General features: G+C 36.4%; 1 pseudogene; it reads right to left on the bottom strand.

Annotated features, from left to right (window-relative positions):
• Positions 1-21089: 21089 nt before the first annotated feature.
• On the bottom strand, positions 21090-21146 carry LOC129719246 (U6 spliceosomal RNA; annotated as a pseudogene).
• Positions 21147-22228: the final 1082 nt, after the last annotated feature.

Below are 22228 nucleotides of genomic sequence, written 5' to 3'. Positions count from 1 at the left end.
ATTCAAATGTGTCTTGGAATCACATCACGATTTGTAAACTGCGTCAGAGAAAAACACAAACATTTGTCTTTATGCAAGCTATCTAAAACACGCAATGAGTGTACTTCATAGAAACTCATTTGGACCTGTTTGAAGATACAAGACTCGTCACCATCTCGAACAACATTCGCAACTCTGGGCTCACGGTATTGCATATTTTCATTTCAAGTGAACACTGGGGAACGAAACAGTGGTGTTTCTAATTAGACATTTGAGGTTGACGGGTGACATTCTTATTATGTGTGAATAAGGGGACAGAAATGAACCTGATCGTTGCATCAATACAAATGCAACGAGTGAAGTTTTGCTAACACATGCATTGCGGTTCTTGGCTGTATGTTCTCTTGCAGAAACACATACAAGCGTGTGGCCGTCATAATTTTGGTTACTTTTTGGTTATTACTCTTTGTGTATAATGCGCGGTCTAACACACAATGAGTAATAAAAAGTTGCACCAAAGCAACAAAATGTTCCCCGTTTGTGTTGGGTGTAACTTTTGAATTTCTTACATTTCGTCTATTTTATTGTAACATTATAGTTTATTGCCCGTGGACCGTGAGGCGCCCTAATTCTGCGCACTTTGTACCAAAATGTTGATGCCGTTTAGTAAGAAAGGAAACATAAGCAGGAAGTTTACAGTTAATATATAGGAAATCACTTCCAAACTTCGTTTTTGAAAATCTGCTTTAAATTGATATTATTTTAACATTTTAATACGAAGTGCGCAGATTAAGAACCGCGCAGATTTAGGGCGCCTTACGGTATATGTGTATAAGTTGTTCATTATTTTAGTTTTTTCTTTATGTTTTGTTTTTATTGGTGTATTTTGTATTTTAATTGGTGTATTTTGTTTCCTATATGCTATTTTTAGTCTTACAGGTGTCTGTTCCTCTATTTATTTGTTTTAAGCTTTAGTTTTTCAGCTGCTGGTTTAATTTGCTGCTTTGTTTTATTAGTTGTTTTCCTGGGTTTCTGTGATTTCAATCCTTTATTCTTTTTTTACTGTTATACGTTCTTTCTTTTTGTTTATATTTTTCTTTTACTATTCCATACCTTTTCTCATTTCTGATTTTTCAGTTTTCTATTATTGGATTTCTGATTTCTGAGTTTCGATTTCCCATGTCTGATTGTTTTTTATTTTATTTCGATTCCTGATTTTGGATTTTTAATTTGCTATATCTGGTATTTGATTTTTAATTTTCCATTTCAGATTGCTGTTTTCTGAATTCTGATTCCATACCATTTTTGTATGATTTGAATGATCAGAATTGTAACGTTTGTGCCTTTCCCGTAATTTGAATACAACCATTCTCGGAAACTTTATAGTCAACTACGAAAGGTGTAGTAACACTTCAACTCTTGCGTGGCTTCCAACTTCGTGCTCTATCTTCTGACGTCCGTGTCGAAGCGAAGTCCTGTGCTTTTATGGCTGCTACTGATTATCTCGATCTATTTTTATTTCCCAAGCGTCGGACGTTCCGGCGTTCCACACTTGATTTTAGTATCCAAGCGTAGGTGGAGGATCATATAAGGGAAATCGCCGACCGGATAAGGAAAACGAATATCACACCGTTTCGTTCGCTCGGGGAAGATGGTTTTCCCTCCTTCCGTGTCTTCGTTGTTTTCTTGCCTCTCGTCGTCGGTTGAAATCAATGATACAAATCAAATAGCTTGCATACATCTTGGCACTCGCGCGTGCTTGTAGAAAGTGGCACGGGGGGAGGGCGGAGTGGACTTTTTTCCTTCCCTACTTTTATTGCGTCGTCCGTTTAAATTGGACGAAAAGGGGTTTTATTTTTCACGGGTGCGAAATTGGGATTGGGAAAGTTTCACATTATCGTGGTGAAGTGAATTTGTAACCGACACCGATATAAAATTCTAGCAGCAGCAGCAGCATCTAGCAATTTAAGTTTGTTGCCCGGTCCAGAACCGGGTTCGGGCGGGTTCGGTTTCGGCGAAGCTCAGAAACAAATTTGAAGTTCATTCACTGTCCGTTTTTTGACTTGGTGGAGTGCGAGAAATGCAAGTTCAATTTCATTTTAATGCATTCGAACGTTTGTTTGACTGACAGAGTTGTGATTAATAGGAAAATAATACTCGAACATTTCTGCTCTTTTGGTTTCTTTTGTAGAATACTCAACCTAAAACAGTATACGATATGACATTTTTTAAGAATAAAGCCAGGCGAAAAGTTTATTTGAATAATAACAAGACGTCTATGGTGAAAAGCACCTAAAATTCCTGGTAAGAAAATATTTCATTTCTTGAACAGATTGAAAACTATGCTGCAAATACCTGACAGCCTCCTATCAGCGTGCGGGAAAACCACTTGCTGGGAAAACATTCGTCCCGGTCAGTCGGTCCTACCCGGGGCAATCCCCGGGAGGGTATTCGAACGATCCGATAACTGAACGGGAAAATTTATGTGTTCATCGTTATCTTTATTATGGAATGTGATGCGAGCGATGCGTGTTTCCGTGTGTAAGAGGGACAGTGAGGCCGGCAATCGCTCGACAATCGCCAGTTGCCGGAAGAATCACGGACACTGGCTGGTGGCAAGCCAATAATTTATGAAACTTCTTCAACGGAACGAAATACATATTCTTCCTTGTTCGCTGCTGGCCTGGTGTGAGGCACGAAAAAAATCGCTTCATCAGATCAGTTGCAAAACCAATAACTATGGCACAGCTTGTCCAAACGGAAAAGGACTTGTGGATGCGTGTTTTCTTATCGACTGCGGCAATAATAAAAGTGTGTAAAACTTTTCCAACGTCAGCTCAGTGTCACCCAACCAACCGATTCCGGGAGGGAAAAAGCTCAGGTGATAAGAACTGCGAGCGCAATACTGACTGCAATCGGTCAAGTTTTCCACCAATTGGAAAGATTTTGGGACGAAAAACTTCCCGATGACTCAGCTTCAAATGAGTGCGTGAGTGTATCTGGGTGATTTACTGACGATTACCAGTTTGGTCGCAAGAAAACTAATTAATAAGCGGGTGGACCTAATTCCTAATGTCAACAGTAGCCCCCATTTGCTTCCTACTCGTAGTTGCTGGGTAATGGCTAATGATTGATTTGTCATCGTTTTTCATGCTCGCAAGAAATTGACCGATGAACAAAGTTGTTTGTTTATTTGATGGAATAATTTTATCTGACTCATTAGACGATTAAGTTGATTAGTTTAGTCAGTATCGAATAAAAAAAAATTAGAGATAACATAAACATAACATAAATTCACATGATTTCAAGAAAAACGATTGTAAAAAACACAATCAGCTAAAAAAAAGTCCCTTCAAGAGACACTCGTTTATCAGTGAATCACCGGAATAGAGAGCATATCAGATAAAATCCAACCGAATGTGACACGAAAAGGGAGGTACAGTGTGACTTTCCCCTCACTCGAGAAAGTTACCTCTTCGGTCGGAACGAAAGTGTTAAATTTGTATAAAATGCAAATTACACCTTCCGTTGTAAGCTTTTTCGATTCGGAAGTGCCGTCCATCTTATCAAATCTGCTTCAGTCAGCACTATCGTTGAAGGGGGATTTGGAACGAATGTGAAAAATTATGCTTTCTCTATATGGGACGGCTATAGAACACCCGAGGTCTTATCGTAACGCTGAGATGTCAGGCACACATATGGTTTATTTTAATATCAAAAATTGGGTAGAAATTTAGACAAAATTCAGTTCAAATCCAATCCAATACTAGATGAATATTTTCAAATCCTAGATTTAAATTTTAAAATTGGTGCATCTTCTCTTCAGCCTCTAAGTTTTAGATAAAACACTTTTTTTCCTGGAATAACTTGAACCCCCATCCAAAACTAAACATCAATAAAGATAATTCTAAATCGAGCAAACAATTTGATCCACGCCACAGGATAAATGGGGAAAGAATTGCCAAAAATCGACCAACGACCAACTCGACAGGCAAATGGTGGGAAGCAAAAAAAATTGGATACGAGGTAAATCTTCTGCTGGTTTACTACACCATAAGTACCCACATGCACATGGATAGACACTTCAAAGGTTCATCTTTTCTCAAGCACCCGAGAACGGAAAGCAAAATAACACACACATCATATTCGTCGAAGGAAATTGGAACGTGACCACGAATTTAAATCCAAAAATTACCTCTTCCGAAAAAAAACCGAACGAACGAACGAAGGAACGCATCGACATGGTTTGAAGGTTGTGCGAACCTCGCTGGCCGGTCCGATCGCCCTCCCCCGGGAGGACATATGCGCTTGGTAACCCCGTAAAGGTTGATTATGTATATTCGTTTTTTTCTCTCTCTTGTGGATTTTATGACCAACGGTTGCTTGCCACATCATCATCGGCAGTGTTTCGAAGAAAGTAACCGCAGTTGATAAGGAAAGATTCACGAGCGTTCGTTCTTTCACCACGTCCACAGGAGTCGTGAATTTGAATGTGCCATTTCTTGAGCTTTCCCATCCTTCGGCCCCCAGCCTCGGTTTGAATCGAATCGAAGAAGGAGAATTTAAAATAAACATTGAATTTCAATTTCCCTGGACTATCAATCCGAGCCATAACAGTTACCGTAAGGAATCTGTGTGTCATTCTATGGGTGACCTTTTTTTGTTTATAGCTGGAGGTGGGTTTGGGGCAGTCGTTGAGTTTTGTTGTTCAAATTTTTGCAGCCAACAAGAGACAAGTTTAATCTAAAGTGAAGGATTCAATTGACTGTATGAAAATTGTTTGTATTGACAATTAATTGCTTCCGATAGGATAAACTCTCACATTTTGCTGTTGATGCCGCTCATTGTCTGCCTAATACTCTTTTCAGTTACTGTCTTGACCAGCTTCATTCTTCATCAGATTAATGTCGCTGTCATGTATAGTCTGCGTCTCATAATCAAGCAATTCGACAAAATTGTGATAAAACTTGATTTATCTAGGGACCTTGTTATGAGTAAGAGCCTTGTAGAATTTAACTTACGGGATTTGAAATCGGCTTCTCATTAACCCAGCTCACGGGACTGTTTGTTGTTCGAGGTTTCGGTTAGGTTTTATCCCTGAGCACTTAATAACAAAAACAATTTTCCTCCGTCCGAATCGTGATGTTTATTTTAAAACCAGTTATGTTATTTCCCCCATTTCGTAAGACGCAAAGAGATTCTATTCTCCGCGATACTCTACGGTCTCGTCTGGAGCATTTTGCTGCGTGGTGTATGGTCAATCGAATGATCGTTAGGGCATCTTCAGCGGTGGTCTATTTTTGAAACAACTTTATACTAGATTTACACCAACGAAACCTGAATAGAACCAGCTAATATAGACCAACTTTTCGTTCTCCGCACCGGTGTTGTATATCTTGTTGTTTTAAACCGCTGACATTTGTCACACTGTCGGGGGCCTAGTGTGGTTGGTAACGTCTCCGCCAACCACGCTCGACGCCTGGGTTCGAATCCCACCGCCGACATAGGTGTCGATGGTTGTGAGGTGGCGTGATCCACTCACAACCAACCCAACTGGTCTAGATTCAATCCTAGCCGACACCGGGAGATTTTCTGAGGCGAAAAATCTCTGGGATCACGCCTTCCATCGCATGAGGAAGTAAAGCCGTTGGCGCCGGTCCGTTAATAAACGGGTCGTGAGTTAGGGTCCTGGGTGTGGAGTCGCCTACCTGGGCGACAGTGGCGGAACTAGACCGACGGAAAATAAGCGAGAATAAAAAAAAAAAAAATCTGTCACACTGTCAACAATTCAATACCCCATGCTATCAGTTAATGAGACTTGTTTAATAAAAACACTCACTATTTAACAAACGGAAATTCGATAATTTTTACGCACATTAAACGATTACTTTGGCAAGACACTTTATATCCACAAGACTTTATGGATTTGACGGTTTGACCCGAGCGTCAGTGAAATTTCTCAGCATGGTTTGGTATGATCGAAAATTCCTGCTACAAGTAGGGTTATGGAGGATAGCGAAAAATATTTGATCGCGTAGGTGTTCATCTTCCGTTTTCGTCTCATCAATCTTTCAAAATCTTGCAGTTCCTAAAACTTGGTTTGGGTTTTGAGGATATTGGGTGGCATAGCGCAGCTTGATTCGAACAATTTTCGCTATTTTCGAGTAGGTCACATACTGCCAGTTATGCTTCAAGCATAAAAGGAGCAGTCATTGTCATTTGTCCTGCGGCTCATCTAACCCGCAAAGTAAAAAAATACGAAAAACGAAACATAACGCCCCCCAGCGATCATTTAGTTTTGTTCGAGTTGCTCGAAACAAAATGCTCAATGTCACCCCAGCATTTTGAACGTTTTCAGTTCAATGTCTTCGAGGAATATTTTTCTGGCCTCTCAAGTTCTCCTCTAGTCCCAATACAATTAAGGCGAATAGCCAACATATTTGTCATCCTGGTGGTTGCAAACCAAGTAGTTGAGCCTACGGTTATGGCCTTCCAGAATTCCCCCTTTTGCTGGTCGGTTTCCTTGAAGCCAAAAACGACAAACCTGTTCATTTTTTTCTTCAGAAAAGCCACAACAATGAATTGTGAATTGTCATAAAAAATCTTTGTTTTGTTTATTCCCCAACACTCGCAAAACGCTTATATGAAAATAGCTAGAAAAGAGGTATTCAATTAAAATATGACATTTTACCCACCTATTGGTAGCGTACAAAGGGTTTTAGAACGATCTATTTCTTGTTCCAAAAAGTGACAAAAATAGACCAAAACGTATACCAGTTTCAAATTTTTTCAATTTAGATCTGGTATAAAACAAAATTTACACCACCGGTGCAGCAGTGAATTTGAGTTTGTTCCAAAAAAATAGAACAAAACAACGATTTGGACCACCGCTGAAGATGCCCTTAGCGTCGAAAACTGTGTAGCTATCTCGTTTCACCTCAAAATTAGCCGCGAAGCCTACTACTACATAACTACACGATCGCTGGACACTCGTTAAAGCGTGTAGAAACCGTAAGAGATCTTGGTGTTTATCTTGATTCAGATCATATCATACTTACCTTACCAAACAGTCTCCATACAAAATGGAAGGCGGGATTAGCGAAATGAGCAATACAGCAATGGACTAAAAATTGCTGAATGAGGTTTGCGTTGAGGCTGTGGTTAAGATTTTCAACTCATTAGTTGTATTGTTTTTAGTTGTATTTGTTTTTTTTTGTTACGATACTATACTACACAATAAAAAAAAGCGTTAACCGCTTTGGATATGTTTTTTAATAAAAAATTAGGAAGAATAGAGCCCCGCTAAGATTTTCTTAGTTGCGCCTATGTGAAAATTTTATGTACAGTATGTGATACTGTATCTCTCCTACAAAAAAAAAGTGCAAACAATATCAGCAAAAGAAAAACTTTACTAATATTCAATGATGTTTCTCCTTACTGATAGCTATCAATAGTTACTGGTGGTATTCTTCATCCTTCATTTCGCTTGCGCCCCACATAAGACGGTCCCTATATAAAAGAGTGGCCAAAATTACCAAAATGCGAATTGCATATTCAGGATGTTTTGAGCACATGATTTTGTAGTATTTTATCTATATTTTCATAATTTTTGAATGAAATCTTGATACAAGAAACGGTTCATTGTGAAAAATGCCTTCAAAGTTACCTATTTCAGAAACGGAGAAAAATAGTTATTCTGAATATTTTAGAATATATAAAAACCTACAAAAGCTATCATGGTATGTTCACATATGATTGAAAACTTATTAAATTAGTTTCCCAAAACAGGATGGGTAATGGATTTCAACACTACAGAGTCAGTCGCAGGCCACATTGAAAATATGCGTAATTTTCCTAATTTTGACCATCAAAAACATTATATGTAAGCACGTGTAAGCACAGCACCTGATAGTGTGGGTGAGAGCCCTACTTGTGCCCTTCAAGAATATGTATTGAAAGTTTGCGGAAAATTTGCGTTTTGGTAGAAAAAGATAATTTAAAATTTTTAATTTTTTACGTAATTTTTTGGAGTTTTATGTTGACTTATCAACATATGTCATAGCAAGGATCATACGAGGTCATACGAGGGAGTTTATAATATCGATTTAGTAAGTCAGTTCATACATCCTAGAACAGAAAATGTTATAATTGATTGCATTGAATTTATCAAGCACCGTTTTAAAGCAGTTTTTTTTACAAACAATACCATAGAAAACTGTATCAACATTTGGCTCTACAATCGAGATTTGCTAAATCGTTTCGTCTTCAGTAGTTTTGTTTGAATTGAATAGATTTGCAACTTTGCTGAAGAAACTATATCTCTTGGATGATCCTATCAAAAGTTAGATTCGTGCACCATCTCTGCGGACAAATCGCGAACTAACTCTCAAAGCCATAAGAAGCGTTTGACTATTATGTGCATCTTTGCTGAAAACAGTAATCGGTTAACTCGTTCCACTAACGAGTTATTTACGTTTATTCGAAAACACAAGACATTTGCCTCAGTTTACGTGGTTTATAGACAACTCCTTGTCAGTACAAAACTTTTTTTATATGTCATAATCACAATTTGGCGCAAAAAAATGAATTTTGGCCGAAAATTTCAATTTTCCGACCATTGTGCGCCCATTACCAACGGGGCTTCAGTCGCTGCTGGTGATGCGACATGCAAATAGCCGCAAGATAGTTCTGTTGGTGCACCTCGAGTGCCAACTTTTACTTACCGGGACTTCACCCTGAACGAATCAAACTGAGAAGCTAAGTGAAATCGTGTGTAATACTCTTAGGTTTAAGATCTATTTCTCTCGCGATGGATGTTTATCGTCAGTCGGTAGTCGGCAGTGAAAACAAGACCGCAGAAACAATTTAAAATATACAAGGGAATAAGTAGTGTAGTTTAAAGAATATTAACGGTCTTTTTACACGATTTTTTTTACTTTTACGCGGTTTCCGAAATTCACGCGGATTTTTTAGAGAAGTGGTTTTTCATATTCAAATCGCTTATTTATTCTGGCAATGTTTAACTATAACATTTGCAGGTTTTAATATTTTTTTCCCATAAGGCAATTTTTTCTTGCTCTTTCCTTTTTTGAACGTTTCTTTTGCGTTTTGCAAGTCCGAATATTTCCAGCAAGATTTCGTTGAGCTCAAACTGGATGCACTGCTAGGTGTTCGACATACAGATTTTTGTTTTGGAGTTGATGTCATCACGGTTTGTTTTTTTTTTCATGAATAGTATTCAATTTAGAACCTCGTTTTATTCTGGCTGTAATGCCGACGGAATCTGGTTATCAAATTGATCTACTTTGTTCCTTACATAGGGATCATGGACATATGTGATGTAATCATCAACTCTGATTCTGTCGGTATCCCCAACGAACTTGCAGTTCTTGATTTTCTTTTTTATTATATTATGAAATCATTCAAGCACCTCTGTTCGGATTACGTATAAACTACCTCTGGATCAACTCCGTTGTGAGTAGATCAAAGCTACAAAAATATTTTATTTGTTTTCAATTCAGCTATTAATTATATCTTAATTTTTACATACTTATAGTTTTCCTCTTGCAACGAATTCTCCTCTTTCCACACTACTTTCTCTCGATTTAACCTGCTTCTCTATACTGTCGATTTTAACCTGTAGTTTATAGATTTTAGGATTAATAAAATTTAGGTTTACGTTAGGTGCTAAGTTTTAAAGTATTTTAAACCTACTTTAAGTATTAAATCACGAATTTCACTTTAATAAATCGTAATTTTAAATTTTATTCACGCTATAAATTATCCTCGTGGCTCCCGCCTATTGCTTTCTGTTCGTTATATCTAACAAAAGACCTAATGATTTGACATTGCCCGGTCTTGACGTAATATGCGCCGCTTCGAGTTTTGACAGGCAACCGTTGTTCCCTATGGTGTTGTCGCCAACATTTCCCCGGCCCGTAATCCTGTTCCGGTCTCTTGAATCGGACCAGCGTTACCGTCGTCAATTTCCAACACCGCGAGCTTAGCGGTTGGCCTTCTGAACACTCCGCTGTTAGTTCTTACCCAAGCCTGCCGAATTCTGCCGTCTTTAGACACTATCGGCTCGACCACGGTTCCTCGCACCCACAACTTACGGTTTTTTCCATCCGTAACGTACACCAAATCTCCCGTTTTTAGCGGCTTCGTTTCGGCGAACCACTTACTTCTTTTATTAATCATCGGTACATATTCCTTTATCCATCGTTGCCACAATTGTTCGGGTAGTTCTTGGGTGCGATAGTAGGCGTTACGGAGAGCCTCTGCAGAGTGAGGAGGTGGTGGAGCTTGGAGAGGCTCATTAGGAGATATACCCCGGAAGAAGTGGTTAGGGCTGATAGCATTAGAAATTCCTTCAGGTACATATACTAATGGACGCGAATTCACCATGTCTTCTGCCTCGACGATTGCTGTGTGAAAAATTTCGTCCGTAAGTCGTTTGCCGTCAAGAATTGTCTCCAATGCTTCCTTTACCGTCCGAACAAGGCGCTACCACGAGCCCCCCATATGGGGGGTAGCAGGTGGGATGAATCGCCATCTTGTGCGCGCATCGGTGAAAGTGCCCGCGCATTCTTCTTCGATGATTCGAATCTTCTCCATAATTTCCTTTCCAGCTGCTTTTAGGTTGGCTCCAAGGTCCGACCTAAACTCGAGTGGCATACCTCGTCGACCCACAAATCTTCGAATTGCCATCAGGCATGATGCCGCGGTTAAATCGTTGGCCAGCTCCAGGTGTACCGCACGCGTTACTAAACAGGTAAATAATACCACCCATCGCTTCTGCTTACTGCGCCCTTGTGAAACCTCAACAGGCCCAAAGTAATCCATCCCAGTATAGCAAAAGGGACGCTGATACGGTGACAGTTGGGGTGACACTCAATGAAAAAAATTTGTTTGGGGCAAAATTAAGTTGTTTCTTGTCCAAAATAAATTCGAATATTGTATGTGTGGAAATCCACACACCAGGGTAAACAACGTAAGTTTTTAAATATCTCATCAACCAAAAATATTTTTCCCTTGGAGAAAATGTATTTTGTGTAAGATTGATGGTTTAGGAATTGTCAAGAAATTTCATCAAAATCGATCGAGAAGTTTCCGAAAAAAAATCAAAACAAAATTCATTTGTGTGGTTTTCCACACAAGAGTTCAATGAAGGTTAAATAACAGAATAGTATTTCTAAAACTTTAAAAATTTTATCACCTTCTCTTATATTGAACAAGGATGCAAACGTTATCTTGCAAGTCATGTTATCCGGGTCATCTTTTTTGAAAAATTTGTCCACATCTTTATAAATGTTTTTTGTAAGATGCGAGCTACATAATTTCAACACCACATAAGTTATTGGTTTGCCTTCCTTCAAAATTGATACCCATTTGTGACAACAAAGAAGATATTCTGTCAAACTCATTCTATTGAAGGCTTGTACAACCGCATTGATTTCCGTTAAAGAAAAATCGGTTGTAACGGTACGAATTACTGAAGCAATTTGTTGGTGGTTCTCGAAAACGAATTATTGCTTTAATCATTAAATTTAAATTTGACGTATGGTGGTTCTCTGAGAAAAAGCATGCCAAAGAAAATAGTTTCATGCTTTTGTCTGTGCTGGCAACCTTTATATCAGCAATGAAACTGTAGAAAAGGATAGTTTCTTTGATCACAGTTATCCCTTGAGTACCGGTTGCACTCACTTCCAAAATTAGTTGTAGTTGTTTTTTTTTTGTTAGTAGAACAACATTAAACGGCATATAGGGGAGAACCGTACAAGACGCATCAGTTGGGTAAGATGGCCCATGCTAATAACTCCCCAAAATACTTACACATGTGGCTTTTTATGACGAAATTCTTCGTTTTTCTTATAAATATCCAGCTTCTCTACAGTTCTTATATAAAAAAGTATGCTATAATGACTAAAATACTCAAAAAGCCATGCAATTGGCTGTGGCTCTGTCCAACATTTAATTATTCATGAGTTTTATTTCAGCTCTCATGATCAACTGATTTGTAAATAATACAAACAACTATGGTTCCCCTAACCTATACACTTTTGTAGTTTATAATACTATGAGTATTTCGAATTATTTCACTAATTTTCATCAACTTTTACCTAAAAACAATCAAAATTAAAATTGGGGCAGAATGCACTATGAAGAGCTTGCAGGAGATTACTTGACAACTTAGTGCATGTTACATTATTTCTGACTAGTTGAACATTCCCGGCGATGCTCGGGATCAAAGGTTTCAAAGATAGATTTTTTTTTATATTTCACTAGTTGAACATTCCCGGCGATGCTCGGGATCAAAGGTTTCAAAGATAGATTTTTTTTATATTTCATTGCTGCATTAGCTCAACTCACTTCAAAAATATAATTTACATCTTATACTTCCATCATCTCTTTAAGTAGGGTGTCGAACGTCTTCGTCAGTGTTTTTTTTTCGGACCTTTTTTGCATAAGATTGCGCCAGTAAAACTACCGAAGAAAACCACTGACGAAGACGTTCGATACCCTACTTCTATATTCTGAGAACGTGCAGAACGGAAATACCCATATTGGATTGTTTTTTTGTGATTTTGGGCTGATTTACAGAAACTGGAAGTCACCATTTTGGGTTTCAAAATGACGTATGGAGTTCCATTTTCGAAAGTATTGAAATTGTTGGCCAAATATCACTTTAGAAGTCATAAATTTGCATGTCGTGTAGTTTTGTGAATAATATATCAAATTTAGTAATCAGATACTTGTTATTTTTCTTCAAATGTCTTTTCTGAACGTTAACAAACATTTTAATGAAAAAAAATTGTGTCATCGCTATAAAATGACGTATGGAGGTCCACTTTCGTAAGTATTGAAATTGTTGGCCATATATCACTTTAGGTTATTTTCCTGAAACCGGAAGTTTACCTGAAACGCCAACTTTGTAGAAAATAAGAAAATGAAAGATTTTTAATGCTTAAGCTGCCTCTTAATCGATATTCAAACAAATGAATCGTAACCTCTTCTGCAGCTAAATGTGAGTTCTAGTTTGGATTAACGGAAAAAAGGGAAACAGTAAGATTAAGAGCTGAATGACCTTCTGGTTAAAAGCTCTCTAATAAAAATCAAATTCAAATTCAAAAGTACAAAAGTAAATCGAATGCCGTAAAATGTAACTATTCACAAAACTACGAAAACATCAGAAATGTAAAATGTTCATACTCGAGACATGGGTTATTCTGCAAAAAAAAATTTAGATGAAAGAACAACGAACATTTTATTGCAAAAAAAACAAATCATTGAATTTTGATTCAGAGGCGAATTGCGCATAAAAAGTCAAAGTTTCGCACGTAATCGTATAAAAACGTATAAATTAAAAAAAAATATTTTTCGGTGATTTTCTGTATACTGTATGCTGTATGTGGTCCTCGTGGCTCTGTGGTTAGCGATGTCGATTGGCTCCCACACGGTTGTGATATCGGGTTCGTTCCCCGATCAGGTCGAGAATCTTTTCGATCTGCAATTTTTCTTGACTCAGCTCTGGGGCACGGTGTATCGTTTTTCTTATCCTACAACATGCAAAATGTGCTAAAACAATATCGATAACGAATTTTCTCAACTAATCTGGTTGATCGAGAGCGCTATTAGAAGGCTGCAATATTGTTGTGCTGTATACAGAAAATCATCTTCAAACATACATTTTATGTTTTAAAATAAACAAACATTTTAATGAAAAAAGAATCACATGTCATCGCTTTTAAATTAGATTTAGAGGCAAATTCAGCATAGAAAGTCATAATTTTGCGAGTTTTACGTAGTTTTGTGAATAAAATCTCAAGTTTTAGTAATCAGATACTCAATATTTTTCCTCACATGTCTTTCCTGAACGTTAACAAACATTTTAGTGAAAAAAAAAACATATGACAACGCTTTGAATTTTGATTTAGAGGCAAATTTAGCACAGAAAGCCATAATTTTGCGTGTTTTCGGTAGTTTCGTGAATAACATCTCAAGTTTTAGTAATCAGATACTAATTATTTTTCCTTACACATCTTTCCTGAACGTTGACAAACATTTTAATGAAAAAAGAATCACATGTCATCGCTTTGGAATTAGATTTAGAGGCGAATTCAGCATAAAAAGTCATAATTTTGCTTGTTTCACGTAGTTTTGTGAATAAAATCTCAAGTTTTAGTAAACAGATACTTGTTACTTTTCTTCAAATGTCTTTCCTGAACGTTAACAAACATTTTAGTGTAAAAAAAAATCACATCTCATCGCTTTAAATTTTGATTTAGAGGCAACTTCAGCATAAAAAACCATAAAGTTGCATGTTTCACGTAGTTTTGTGAATAATGTCTCAAGTTTTAGTAATCATATACTATTTATTTTTCCTCAAATGTCTTTCCTGAACATTGACAAACGTTTTAATGAAAAAAGAATCACATGTCATGGCTTTAAATTTTGTTTTAGAGGCAAATTCAGCATAAAAAGTCATAATTTTGCAAGTTTTACGTAGTTTTGTGAATAAAATTTCAAGTTTTAGTAAACAGATACATGTTACTTTCCTTCAAATGTCTTTCCTAAACGTTTATAAACATTTTAATGTAAAAAAAATCACGTCATCGCTTTAAATTTTGATTTAGAGGCAAATTCAGCATAAAAATTCATAAAGTTGCATGTTTTACGTAGTTTTGTGAATAAAATCTCAAGTTTAAGTAAACAGATACTTGTTAATTTCCTTCAAATGTCTTTCCTTAACGTTTACAAACATTTTAATGTAAAAAAAATCACCTATCATCGCTTCCAAATTTGATTTAGAGGCAAATTCAGCATAAAAAGTCATAAAGTTGCATGTTTCACGTAGTTTTGTGAATAATATCTCAAGTTTTAGTAATCATAAACTATTTATTTTTCCTCAAATGTCTTTCCTGAACATTAACACACTTTTTAATGAAAAAAGAACCACATGTCATGGCTTTAAATTTTGTTTTAGGGGCAAATTCAGCATAAAAAGTCATAATTTTGCAAGTTTTACGTAGTTTTGTGAATAAAATCTCAAGTTTTAGTAAACAGATACTTGTTACTTTCCTTCAACTGTCTTTCCTTAACGTTTACAAACATTTTAATGTAAAAAAAATCACATGTCATCGCTTGAAATTCCGATTTAGAGGCAAATTCAGCATATTTTTGCTTGTTTTACGTAGTTTTGTGAATCAAATCTCAAGTTTTAGTAATCAGATACTATTTATTTTTCCTCACATGTCTTTTCTGAACATTAACAAACATTTTAGTGTAAAAAATCATATGTCAACGCTTTGAATTTTGATTTAGAGGCAAATTTAGCACAGAAAGTCATAACTTTGCGTGTTTTACGTAGTTTCGTGAATAATATCTCAAGTTTTAGTAATTAGATACCTATTATTTTTTCTCAAATATCTTTCTTAAACATCAACTAACATTTTAATGAAAAAAGAATCACATGTCATCGCTTTGAATTTTGATTTGGAGACGAATTCAGTATAAAAAGTCAAAATTTTGCATGTTTTACGTAGTTTTGTGAATAATATCTCAAGTTTTAGTAATTAGATAACTATTTTTTTATAACTTATGTCTTTCCTGAACATCAGCGAACATTTTCATGTTAAAAAACCTACATGTCACCGCTTATTGTTTTTGATTTAGAACGATTCAAAATGATGATGATTACTGTACACCACAGAGACTGAGGGAATAATATCAATAAGATCAAGCGTTACGGAGTTCCATTTTTATATAGTAGATTGCTGCATTAGCTCAACTCACTTCAAAAATATAATTTACATCTTATACTTCCATCATCTCTTTAAGTAGGGTGTCGAACGTCTTCGTCGGTGTTTTTTTCGGACCTTTTTTGGATAAGATTGCGCCAGTAAAACTACCGAAGAAAACTACTGACGAAGACGTTCGATACTCTACTTCAATATTCTGAGAACGTGCAGAACGGAAATACCCATATTGGATTGTTTTTTGTGATTTTGGGCTGATTTACAGAAACTGGAAGTCACCATTTTGGATTTCAAAATGACGTATGGAGTTCCACTTTCGAAAGTATTGAAATTGTTGGCCAAATATCACTTTAGAAGTCATAAATTTGCATGTTTCATGTAGTTTTGTGAAAAATATATCAAATTTAGTAATCAGATACTTGTTATTTTTCTTCAAATGTCTTTTCTGAACGTTAACAAACATTTTAATGAAAAAAAAAAATGTGTCATCGCTGTAAAATGACGTATGGAGGCCCACTTTCGGAAGTATTGAAATTGTTGGCCATATATCACTTTAGGTTATTTTCCTGAAACCGGAAGTCGCCATTTTTTAATCCACAAAACTTTGTAGAAAATAAGAAAATAAAAGATTTTTAATGCTTAAGCTGCCTCTTAATCGATATTCAAACAAATGAATCGTAACCTTTCCTGCAGCTAGATGTGAGTTCTAGTTTGGATTAACGCAAAAAAAGTAAAACAGTAAGATTAAGAGCTGAATGACCTTCTGGTTAAAAGCTCTCTAATAAAAATCAAATTCAAATTCAAAAGTACAAAAGTAAATCGAATGCCGTAAAATGTAACTATTCACAAAACTACGAAAACATCAGAAATGTAAAATGTTCATGCTCGGGATATGGGTTATTCTGCAAAAAAAATTGTAGATGAAAGAACAACGAACATTTTATTGCAAAAAAAAACATATCATTGAATTTTGATTCAGAGGCGAATTGCGCATAAAAAGTCAAAGTTTCGCATGTAATCGTATAAAAACGTATAAATTAAAAAAAAATATTTTTCGGTGATTTTCTGTATCCTGTATGCTGTATATGGTCCTCGTGGCTCTGTGGTAAGCGATGTCGATTGGCTCCCACACGGTTGTGATATCGGGTTCGATCCCCGATCAGGTCGAGAATCTTTTCGAACTGCAATTTTTCTCGACTCAGCTCTGGGGCACGGTGTATCGTTGTTCTTATCCTACAACATGCAAAATGTGCTAAAACAATATCGATAACGAATTTTCTCAACTAATCTGGTTGATCGAGAGCGCTATTAGAAGGCTGCAATATTGTTGTGCTGTATACAGAAAATCATCTTCAAGCATACATTTTAGATTTTAAAATAAACAAACATTATAATGAAGAAAGAATCACATGTCATCGCTTTTGAATTAGATTTAGAGGCAAATTCAGCATAGAAAGTCAATTTTGCGAGTTTTACGTAGTTTTGTGAATAAAATCTCAAGTTTTAGTAATCAGATACTCAATATTTTTCCTCACATGTCTTTCCTGAACGTTAACAAACATTTTAGTGAAAAAAAAAACATATGACAACGCTTTGAATTTTGATTTAGAGGCAAATTTAGCACAGAAAGCCATAATTTTGCGTGTTTTCGGTAGTTTCGTGAATAATATCTCAAGTTTTAGTAATCAGATACTAATTATTTTTCCTTACACATCTTTCCTGAACGTTGACAAACATTTTAATGAAAAAAGAATCACATGTCATCGCTTTGGAATTAGATTTAGAGGCGAGTTCAGCATAAAAAGTCATAATTTTGCTTGTTTTACGTAGTTTTGTGAATAAAATCTCAAGTTTATTAAACAGATACTTGTTACTTTTCTTCAAATGTCTTTCCTGAACGTTAACAAACATTTTAATGTAAAAAAATCACATGTCATCGCTTTAAATTTTGATTTAGAGGCAAATTCAGCATAAAAAGTCATAAAGTTGCATGTTTCACGTAGTTTTGTGAATAATGTCTCAAGTTTTAGTAATCATATACTATTTATTTTTCCTCAAATGTCTTTCCTGAACATTAACAAACGTTTTAATGAAAAAAGAATCACATGTCATGGCTTTAAATTTTGTTTTAGAGGCAAATTCAGCATGAAAAGTCATAATTTTGCAAGTTTTACGTAGTTTTGTGAATAAAATCTCAAGTTTTAGTAAACAGATACTTGTTACTTTCCTTCAAATGTCTTTCCTAAACGTTTATAAACATTTTAATGTAAAAAAAATCACATGTCATCGCTTTAAATTTTGATTTAGAGGCAAATTCAGCATAAAAATTCATGAAGTTGCATGTTTTACGTAGTTTTGTGAATAAAATCTCAAGTTTTAGTAAACATATACTTGTTACTTTCCTTCAAATGTCTTTCCTAAACGATTACAAACATTTTAATGTGAAAAAAATCACCTATCATCGCTTACAAATTTGATTTAGAGGCAAATTCAGCATAAAAAGTCATAAAGTTGCATGTTTCACGTAGTTTTGTGAATAATATCTCAAGTTTTAGTCATCATAAACTGTTTATTTTTCCTCAAATGTCTTTCCTGAACATTAACAAACGTTTTAATGAAAACAGAATCACATGTCATGGCTTTAAATTTTGTTTTAGAGGCAAATTCAGCATAAAAAGTCATAATTTTGCAAGTTTTACGTAGTTTTGTGAATAAAATCTCAAGTTTTAGTAAACAGATACTTGTTGCTTTCCTTCAACTGTCTTTCCTAAACGTTTACAAACATTTTAATGTAAAAAAAATCACATGTCATCGCTTGAAATTTCGATTTAGAGGCAAATTCAGCATATTTTTGCTTGTTTTACGTAGTTTTGTGAATAAAATCTCAAGTTTTAGTAAACAGATACTAATTATTTCTCCTCACATGTCTTTCCTGAACATTAACAAACATTTAAGTGGAAAAAATCATATGTCAACGCTTTGAATTTTGATTTAGAGGCAAATTTAGCACAGGAAGTCGTAATTTTGCGTGTTTTACGTAGTTTCGTGAATAATATCTCAAGTTTTAGTAATTAGATACCTATTATTTTTTCTCAAATATCTTTCTTAAACATCAACTAACATTTTAATGAAAAAAGAATCACATGTCATCGCTTTGAATTTTGATTTGGAGACGAATTCAGTATAAAAAATCATAATTTTGCATGTTTACGTAGTTTTGTGAATAATATCTCAAGTTTTAGTAATCAGATACTCAATATTTTTTCTCGAATGTCTTCCCTGAACATTAACAAACATTTTAGTTAAAAAAGAATCATATGTCATCGCTTTGAATTTTGATTTAGAGGCAAATTTAGCACAGAAAGTCATAACTTTGCATGTTTTACGTAGTTTTGTGAATAATATCTCAAGTTTTAGTAATTAGATAACTATTTTTTTATAACTAATGTCTTTCCTGAATATCAGCGAACATTTTCATGTTAAAAAACCTACATGTCACCGCTTATTGTTTTTGATTTAGAACGATTCAAAATGATGATGATTACTGTACACCACAGAGACTGAGGGAATAATATCAATAAGATCAAGCGTTACGGAATTCCATTTTTATATAGTAGATTTTACTTTCGAGACTTCAAGCGCTTCTCACTTCGCGTGCTGATTTCTGCTAGTAGCATATTAGCCTACTGCTTTGGAGCATACTGACCTTTGTTGTGGTGCGTTTTGGTCACGGGCTTCTTTGGCGGCACTGGTAATTTTTATCAAAAAAGGCATTGAAATCGAGTATTACAGAACAAACTTCGTCATAAACATACAATAAATGGATCCTACAATCATCCTACACGTTCAATGTCGCTTTGTAATGATTTGAAGCGCTGTAAATCGCGCAAATGCTTAACTGGTGCGTTTTGTACAATCCTCCCCTATTGAAGACACATAATGGTTGGGTTGGCTGATTGCGAAAATTTCTTCAAAGCTTGAAAAACATCTTTGTCTTGTCGAAGCTTAAATCTAGCTTCCGATGCGATTTGTCGTGCTGTGCCATCCGATACCCGATGTCCTAAATCCATGCCACTGGTGTTTTTGTTTTTTATCAGATCACGAACTTGATCTTGGAGAAACGAGGAGTTGGTTTCCAATAATTCATTTTGAACAACAGCTCGCTCTTTTTTTCGCATGTATGAAACCATTTTTTCCTTGTGAACCTATTCTTGCATGTCATGCAATTCTATGTCATAATTTGAATTATTATTAAATGTAGCGGAAAAATGAATCTTTTGCATGTGCTAAACATGCAATTAGCAAAGATTTTAATAGTTCGTGCCGGTTTCAGCTTGAAAACATATTTTTTAAATGGGCCTTACATGTATGATTTGAATTGCGTATCAAATCCTGATACGTCGTAAAAGCAATTTTATCTTCACTCGTTTCATAGAGGTTTCGTCTTTGATTACCCTGTTTGTACTTTACTAATTTTTGTTTTTTTTTTTCGTCAAGTACTTTTGAGAGTCATTCTCCCCGGACGAACACATACGATTCGCTTGTTAACTGGTTAGAGCCGTAGAACAAACTACTCCGGTTGACAGTTGGAACAATAATGAAAATTTTATTTAACTAAAAGTTACTTAAGGCTACTACGCTATTTACTTAACATCGACACCTACTGTGATTGTATTGTCGCAACATATCAACACTCATCCTCGACAAAAATCTTATAGTACTCCTATTTTCTCACGTAACGTTTTTAATCGTAGGTGTTGTAATGGCTTCGTGAGAATATCTGCAAGCAATAACTCGGTCGGGTAGTATTCCAAAATAATCTGCTGCTTCTGTTGAAGCTCACGTACGTAAAAAAAATTAGGCTCGATGTGCTTGGATCGCTTTTCAATTCTGTCGCTTTCCACCAAACGAATGCAGCTTTGATTGTCTTCGTAGGTAGTAACTGGTTTGAACACATCTTCACCCATATCGATCAGCAACTTTCGCATCCAGCTTAATTCCTGACACGCTTCAGTTAATGCCACGAACTCGGCTCCTGTTGACGATAATGCAACACAACTCTGTTTGCGGGAAGCCCAACTGATTACGCCACCTCCAAGTTGAATTAAGAAACCGGAATTGGATTTCCGGTTTCGATGGTCACCTGCCCAGTCGGCATCTGCAAACATTTCCAGGCCAGCAGCAGTATATCCGAGGTGTAGTTTATGATCGTATGTAGATTTCAAGTATCTTAGTACCCTCTTGAATTCTTGCCAGTCCAGCTGTGTTGGGCAGCTTGAATTTTGGGCCAAGATAGATACGCTTGCTGCTATGTCAGGCCGGGTTTGAACTGCAATGTACAGCAGACCGCCGATGCTAATCTTCTCTGTATCGTTCCAATTTTAGTATATGTCCAGCCGAAGCTAGGACGCAGACCGCCGATGAGACTCAGATATTGAGCATTGTTTGGCAAATGTGTCTCGTTCTCCTCCTTCTGCTGTAGGTACGCAGGATCCAACGGTATTCTTGATGGCTTGGCGTTTTCCAGACCAAATCGTCCCACTAGCTTCAGAATGTACTGTTTCTGGTTTAGCTTAAAACCGTTGCCATCCCTCTCAATCTCGATACCAAGGAAATGCTTAGCGTCACCAAGTGCAATTACGGTAAAGGCTTGTTGCAGTGCTTGGTATACTGCGTTGTACTCCTCCTCAGTCTGACTTACTATAAGCATGTCGTCGACGTATATCAGGATGAAGGTAAACGTATTGCCCTTCTTTTTTATATAGAAACATGAATTCGCTGACGATGGCTTGAATCCCATCTTCCTGAAAACTACATCGATGCTTTGGTTCCACACACGAGCAGATTGTTTAAGTCCACATAAACTTTTCTTCAGCATGCAGACTGCTTGTTGACCTCCCATGGTGTAACCTTCTGGCTGCTTCATGTAGATGGTTTCTTCCAGCTTCCCATGAAGATACGCCGTTTTGACATCCATGTGATTTACCAACATTTCACGTCGATTTGCAATGGTAAGAAGTGTCCGGAGAGTCACTTGCTTGGCAACAGGTGCGAACACCTCATCAAAGTCCACTCCGAACTTTTGCGTGAATCCCTGAGCCACCAATCGAGCCTTATGCCGCTCTATGTTCCCATTCTTGTCCTCCTTTGTTCTGAATATCCACATGCAACCTATAGCCTTACGGTTCGAGGGCAGTTCAACTATGTCCCATGTATCGTTCTTGATCAGAGACAGATACTCGTCGTCCATCGCGTCCTTCCAGAATTTTGCTTTTGGTCCACTCAGGGCTTCGGATGCGTTACGGGGATCTCTATTAACTAATGGTTGACGTCTGGCTGCTAGTCCTTGCTGGTGTGCGCTTGCGTCATGTTCAGGCCTGTCGCAGCTTTCTCTAGTACTCTTGTTGGTACTAAGCTCGGACTGGCTGTCTGAAAACTGATCGGAGGGCAGTCCTTTGCTCGAAAATAAAAAATCTTTTAACATGCCTGTC

The sequence above is a fragment of the Wyeomyia smithii genome, chromosome 1 (genome assembly GCF_029784165.1).
Source record: "Wyeomyia smithii strain HCP4-BCI-WySm-NY-G18 chromosome 1, ASM2978416v1, whole genome shotgun sequence".
NCBI classification, from domain to species: domain Eukaryota; kingdom Metazoa; phylum Arthropoda; class Insecta; order Diptera; family Culicidae; genus Wyeomyia; species Wyeomyia smithii.
The sequence above is the reverse complement of the archived record's forward strand: the minus strand, read 5'-3'. Positions and strand labels throughout refer to the sequence as shown.